At 58.7% G+C, this 6,906-nt stretch overlaps 1 non-coding gene across 1 annotated transcript; it reads right to left on the bottom strand.

Annotated features, from left to right (window-relative positions):
- Positions 1–844: 844 nt before the first annotated feature.
- Positions 845–916, bottom strand: TRNAP-CGG. The gene has a single exon. It is a non-coding gene; the product is annotated as a tRNA-Pro (tRNA).
- Positions 917–6,906: the final 5,990 nt, after the last annotated feature.

Here is a 6,906-nt window from a genome sequence, read left to right as displayed (position 1 = left end):
AGCCCGCCCCACCAGCTCCCGGCGTCGGTCGGAGGAGGGGGCGGAAGCCGAAAAGAGGCGGGGCAGGGCCTTGGGGGAAGGGGTGGAGTGGGGGCGGGGAGGGGGTGAAGTAGGGGCAGGCTGGGGCCGGATCACTCGCTGCTGCCGGTGCCAGGCCCCCCGCTAACCTCCCAGGCCACCCTGGACCCGGTGTCCCCCTGAAGCGCAGGGCCCCCCGAAGCACGGGGACCAGGGCAGTTGCCCCGGTCCCTCCTACGGATGGGACGGCTCTGCTTGGACCCATTCTGGGCACCACCAAAAATTATACAAACCTGGCGCCCATGATCCCAGCCGTGTCACCTCTTGGTCCATTGTCCTTCTCCTGCAGACCCAGGCTGAGCTCACACCTTCCGCCTGCTGGAATTTCCCAGCCTTGGGGTTCCTAGTGTCTTTCCAGACTCTCCCTTGATCTGGGTCAGTCTCGGCCAGCCCATTCATCCCACCCAGACAGTCACATGACACCCCCCCTCGCATCTCCCGTTCGGCCCCCAAAGCAGCGTTTGAGCCCTTTCCCCGCCCTGGGAAGTGGGGAGCGATCGCTGGGCAAGTAAGTCGGTGCCACCATGCGTCTCCTTCACCGACATATGGCAGGAAATTCCCACTTTGCCACCGGGACACATGCGGACCAGCTGCGGCAGCACCCAGCAAAGTGGTGTCTTTGCACCCGCAAGATCTGGGGGGAGGATTTGTCCCTGATAGCCTCTGGCTGGCTGGACCCAACAATTCAGGCAGGATCACTGGCCTCCGGGGGTTTTCTCACAAGGAAATTCTCTGGGAAACCCTCCCCACACTAAAATGCAAAACAGGGCTCATCCGGGATTTGAACCCGGGACCTCTCGCACCCGAAGCGAGAATCATACCCCTAGACCAACGAGCCACCCTGTACCAGTTTTTCCAGCTGTTGCTCTAGGTGCCACCTCAGCAAAGCAGCAGCCTGGTGATCAGGTTACACTGACTGGGGCTGGCTGCTGCCTCACCCCGCCTTCCTGGGGAGTCTGCAGAGCAGAAGGGAACTGCCCGCTGTGGCTGCAGCCCTGACAAACAAGCCTTGAGCCTCACAGCACCCGCTGAGCAAGGATTCTCTACAGCTGGCCATGGAGGCTTCTCATACCCAGCACCCTGCTTCTCACGTCCCTTCCTACCGAGCCTCGGGCACTTGCCTGCCCCCAGCCAGCCTGCACAGCGAAGGATGGCGTATCCCCCATGTGGGGTGACATGCACACGCCACGCTGTCCCGGGCCTGCAGCAGACCTCTGCGGAGCTCGAAAGCAATGTTAAGTCCCTCTCGGCACATCACCCGCTCCGTCTAACTTTCAGCCCGCTGGGCCCCGTTGCTTTTAGCCCATCTGACCTGGTTTGGGCACCAGCGTTCCAGGAGTAGCTGCCAAAATATTTTTTGTCTCCTTGTACAATGACTTCCACTCCCTTTTTATCCGGTGGGGGAGAAGGGCAAGCCCTGGTTATGTCATGCACAGACGTGCTACTTAAATGGGGGAGGGGAAATAGGCTGATCTAGGATATACCCAAAGCAAGACTCATACCCCTAAAGCAACAAGCCAGCTGAAGCAGGTTATACCTAGGGGCTTTGTAAGGCGTCTGATAAGCAATGTTATTAATCTACCTGGGTTTTAATAGTGTGCTCATCAGTGTAGTCTGAGCGCCGTGCGGTCATGCATTCTGCACTGTGACTACACATCTGTCACACTTTGGTTCCCTCATCCCCTCCCCAGGCCCAGAGGGAGACGCATGTGGTCGGGAGTGTCTAGTTTTGGTAGGGTTTCCTTTGTTTTGTTAAATAGACTATTGCCCTTTGTTTATGGTAGAGAAGGGATGGGTCCAAGAAATGCATCCGGTAGGGAAGGTGGTGAGGTCTGTGATGGCCCTTAGCTCTTGGGGGACTTTGTTCTGTGGTCTGGGACTTCCCCCAGAGACGGTTCTGTCTGCCCCACAGATGAGCGGCACTCATATTATTGAGAGCTCCATTGGGCCATGGTTTTCCTCCAGGAGACTGAGTCTTTTAGGTATCATAGAATCATAGAATATCAGGGTTGGAAGGGACTTCAGGAGGTCATCTAGTCCAATGATCCTCAAAGCAGGACCAATCCCCAACTAAATCATCCTGGGCCCAGGCCATATAGTGCCTTGAAGAGAAAGACTGAGGCCTTCAACTGGGTGTGAAATTCCCGAGGAAGCCGGTGCAGGGAGCAGCGGACAGGTGGGATGTGCCCACCATTGCTGAGGAGACATGCTGCTGTTTAGAAGGAACAGATGGGCCCAAAGAGTCACAAGGTGTTCACGTGACCCTGAAACTGTCCCGCAGTGAACACTGTGAGACACGCTTTGGGGTTTGCTACGCAGAGACCTCAGCCGGCTGTGTCCTGGCAGATGCACCGTGCCGCTCATGCCAAAGGTTAGACATTCATTGATTAGAACACACAAAACAGGGGGGCGGGGGGATCGAAACAAGGCAAAAAGAGCTGGAACCGCAGTTGAGCAGTGAATTAAAACAATCAAACCTATGTTGGATACCAGGTAGCGTTTGCCCCTCCACCACAGTCCTTCTTGCTGGGGAGGACGGGTTAGTTCTGGGAAGGACAGTCACCTTCCTGCTTTCAGCACAACAGCCAGACGCGAGAGGGAGAAGAAATGGGCTAGCCGGGGGGATACAGCTTGGCTGATGTTTTCAGGATACCAGGCGGCTGCTCAGGCATGGACAGGTGTCCTGGGCGGGAGGGTTGGCCATGACACCTGTTGACCCCAGCTTGCCTCCCCGGCCAGGGACATCATCTGGTTGGTCTGGCCGGGTCAGTGTTCTCTGCAGGCCGAGCAGAGCTGGGGGACATCTCACTTGGCCGTGCTGGTGCTGGGCACTATGGCTGATTTCAGGGTCAGGTGAAAAGCCGAGAGAGAGATCAGCCAGCAGGAAGATAGTGGGGGACGGAAAGGGACACACGAGGGAGGGACTCGGAGCAGGATCTCGCATGTGTCAGGCTGAGGTTCTCCCTAGTGGAGCGATGCTGGCCAAGCATCCTCTGTGGAGGACCAAGGCTGGGGGGTCACGGCAACAGTTCTGCTGCCCCAGCCGGGGCGATGGTCAAAGTTCCTTTTTTCCCCCTCAAGACTCTTCTTACCGGCCCCCAAAAGGTCCATGTCGTCTGGCCCATTCACCTGGTGGTTGCATGTAGATGTTGAAAAGGGCCGGAGAGAGAGAACTGACCCTGGTGGAGCCCACAAGCGAAGGGTCTGGGGGGGGAGGGGCAGTTTCCCATCACTGCTCCTTGGGGGTGTCCCTCCAGGAAGGACTCAGACCGTTTCAGCACCTTCCCCTGGACCCTGCCACCTCTTGGGCGAGCCAGCAGAAGCTCCTGGCCCACGGTGTGGAACGCTGCAGAGAGGTCCAGGGGGCTGAGACCGGATGGCTGCCCCTCTCCCCACTGACAGGAGGAGCTCAGCCATCAGGGCCACGAAACCAGCTCCAGTTCCATGTCTGGGCCTGAAGCCAGGTGGTGCCAGGTCCCTCCTGCTGGCTGCAGTTAGAGGAGCCTGGAGCTGGCCTTTGGCTGGCTTCTCTCTGAGCTTGCCCAGGAACGGGAGGTCTGACGCCGGGCGAGAGCTGGCCAGGCCTGACGTGCCCAGGGTGGGTTTCTCCAGCGTGGGTTGCCCCAGTGCATGCGTGAAGGATGGAGGGCGGATTCCCTCCCTGAATGAGGAGCTGGCTGGTTCGCTCAGGAGTGGGGCCAGTTGCACACGACTCTTTCTCCAGCCGGGAAGGGCCCGGGTCGGAGTCACAGGTCTCTGCTGGAGGCCGTGGGTTGGCGGGGCTGAGCGCGGCAGGCCCCTGCTGTTTGAGGAGGCTGTTCGTGGTCAGTTCAATGAAGGAGGGTGACAGTTCTTACGGTGCTTGGTGCGCAGCTCTGCGGCAGGCCCTCAGGACTGAGGAAGCCATTTACCCCTCTGGAGAGCTCCTTGGGGTGGGTTTTGGCCGCCTCAGTGGAGGGAGGGAGGAGCCTTTTCGGGGCCAGCAGGTCACCAGGTCCTCAACTCCTTGTCCCATGGGTGGGGTCCAGGTGCTTTTAGCAGGCTCTGGAATTCATTGGAGTCCTGAGTCCTCGTGGTTGAATCAGGGTCTTTCTTGATGCCCAGTACCGGAAGGTCTCTGAGCACCGCCCTAGTCAGGGGATGGTCTGTGGGTTGTGATGTCCTCAGTCTTGATATGTAGGGAGTCCAGGTGTGACCAGCTGTGTGGGCTGGACCGAAATGACCTGCGAAAGTCCTAGGGATGGGACACTAGCTAGGGAGGGCTCTGAGTTACTACAGAGAATTCCTTCCCGGGTGTCTGGCTGGTGGGTCTCGCCCACACGCTCAGGGTCTAATTGATCGCCAGATTTGGAGTCAGGAAGGAATTTCCCCCGGTCAGATTGGCAGCGGGGTCTTTTGCCTTCCTCTGCAACTCGGGGAACGGGTCACTCACAGGTTTAAACTAGTGTAAATGGTGGATTCTCTGTAACTTGAAGCCTTTAAACCATGATTTGAGGACTTCAGGATCTCCCAGGAGGACAAAGCTGAGGTGCCTCTCCGTGCGCCAGTGTGCTTCTGCGTGTTTTTCTCTATGATGGTCTGGAAATCCACCTAAAATCAGTGTGAGCCCTGGCTCTGGTTTCTCCTGTCAGGTGCATGAAGTTGTCTTACCGGAGGCACCTCTCTTGCATTTGATGTTTGCAGAGAAGATGGATGCAGCGCCACCTGCCTTCTCGGCCTCTCCAGGTCCACAGTGCACCGAGTATCCTGGCAGGGCGAGCTGGGCTAGCACGGGGCTTGCGGGGTTCTCCAGCCAGGTCTCAATGGGGCAGGCTACATCAGGGGTGTCCTCCCAGATGAGGTCGTGCATTGTTTGTTAGTGGCAGCTCTTGCACTGATCGGCGTCAGCTTCAGTTTGCGGTGCGCTCCCGGCCCGGGCCGAGGTGGTGGGCCTGTGCCGTGTGCTGGCGTCAGATGTGTAGAATCTGGTTTCTTACTTCTGTTTCCTTGGACGGCTCCTCCCAATCTGAGCGGTGGGAGGAGGTGAAGTGGCTGTGGCCTTGGGGTGTGCCGAGGGATGCTTGTCTGGTTCAACGGATGTCGTGGGAAAGGCAGGTCTGTTGGATCCCTTTTGGAGCTGTAACCTGGCTGAGCTCCGATCTGTCTCGCCACCCAGAGGAGTCCAAGCAGCAATGAGATCCAGCTCCTCCTTGTCAGGGGTGTTTTATTTCCTACCCCCCGTCTGCTTTCCGTTGCAAACTCAGCCAATGGGAGGAATTCACTTGCAAGACTCATCTTCATGGGGCAGGGGGTTAGTAAACAACAACGTCTTTCGTCCTCTGTAACGTTCCACTCTAGTCCGTCTGGCGTCGCTGGGCCTTCCTCGTGGAGCAGGGCAGAACACCTTCTGTCGGAGACCAGCATTTCACACGAGTTAAGGCCTCTCTCCCATCTGGTGAGATGCACTGTCACAGAGCGAAACTCTCGAACGTTACCTTACAATACAGGTGTGAAGGGTCCCCAGCTCCCCCCCGGATCCACCTGGAACTGGGGTACCACTGAGCCGCCCAACCCACCAGCCTGGGCTCCCTCTCACACTGTACTGCTGTGACATGCTGCAAAGCCCTCTCCAGCCTGCACTTTCACCAGCATTCACCCAGCTAGGGACACACCCAGCTGCAGTTACATGCAGGCTCGTTGACCAGCCCTTAGGCAGTCTGTCTCCAGAGGGGTGGGGGTGGGAAAGCAGCTGGGGGAACAGGACCTGGCCCCTTTAAGGGCTCTCTGGATCCCCTGCTCTGGCCCTGCTGGCGCTGGACCCATGCAGGGCCCCCTGGAGCCGCCCCCCACTGGAGCTGTGGGCCCAGCTGTCAAGCCATTAGTTTCTTCAGGACCACCCAGGGTGGGGGAGGGGAGGGACAGTCGGCCCCAGGCCCTGTATTTGAGAGGGCCCCCGAACCCGAGCAGAGCACAAGGCCCAGAGCAGGGAGTCAGCCCCAGCCCCATGGGACACAGGAGCCGCTGCTGTGTGGTGAGTGTGGGGCGGGCTCCTTCCCCAGCACCCTGCCCCCCAGCCCCTCTCAGTGGTACTGTTTCAGAAGGGTGGGGGGCCTCAGTTTCATATTTTGCCCCAGGCCCCCAGAAACCTCTGTGCAGCACCGAGCCCTAGAGATCAATGGGTTTCTGTAGCTTATCCACTGCCCTGGCACCCGGGCTGTCCGGTTCGCCGCACTGCACAGGAGCCGTGTGCCATGAGCGGGGCAGCTGGCTAGGAGGGGTGCTGGCCGCTCAGGCCGAGCTAAGCTGCCACTCGGGACGGAGCCCAGGGCTGGGCTCTCCAGGCCAGGACAACAAACCGGTGTGGGAAGTCACATGCCCATGACAAAGCAGCGGTAAGGTCCCATGCTCTGGGGGCAGAGCCGGCTGCCAAGGGGGGATGCAGACCTGGAAGGCAGCATGGCCTAGGGGTCAGTTTGTAAAGCATGTTCCCAGAAGCGCCATCCCCCCGTCACCCAGAGGTGAATCCTCTGTCACAGCTCCCCCCTCTCAGCATGGCTTATCGCCAACGCAGCAACGTTCCTAGAGGGAGACGCAAGCAACGGGCCCCTTAAGCAGCCAGGGATTGGTTTTGTGGGGGCTCTGGTTTGCTGGAAGTGGCTTGACTCAGGGTCTAGTGGCTATTGTGTCTGAGCCACCCACGGTGTAAACTGTAAGTGCTGTAAAGTGTGCCGAGGAGCCGGGGGAGATTGCTCTTCAGCTGCTTGAACCTCAGAGGCCACATGGTCTTGTGGTTGCCAGCCCTGCCAAGGTCTCCTCTAAGAAAGCATCTGGCAGACTGTTTTACCAGCT

The sequence above is a fragment of the Chelonia mydas genome, chromosome 1, assembly GCF_015237465.2.
Source record: "Chelonia mydas isolate rCheMyd1 chromosome 1, rCheMyd1.pri.v2, whole genome shotgun sequence".
NCBI lineage: Eukaryota > Metazoa > Chordata > Testudines > Cheloniidae > Chelonia > Chelonia mydas.
This window is presented reverse-complemented; position numbering and strand designations above follow the sequence as displayed.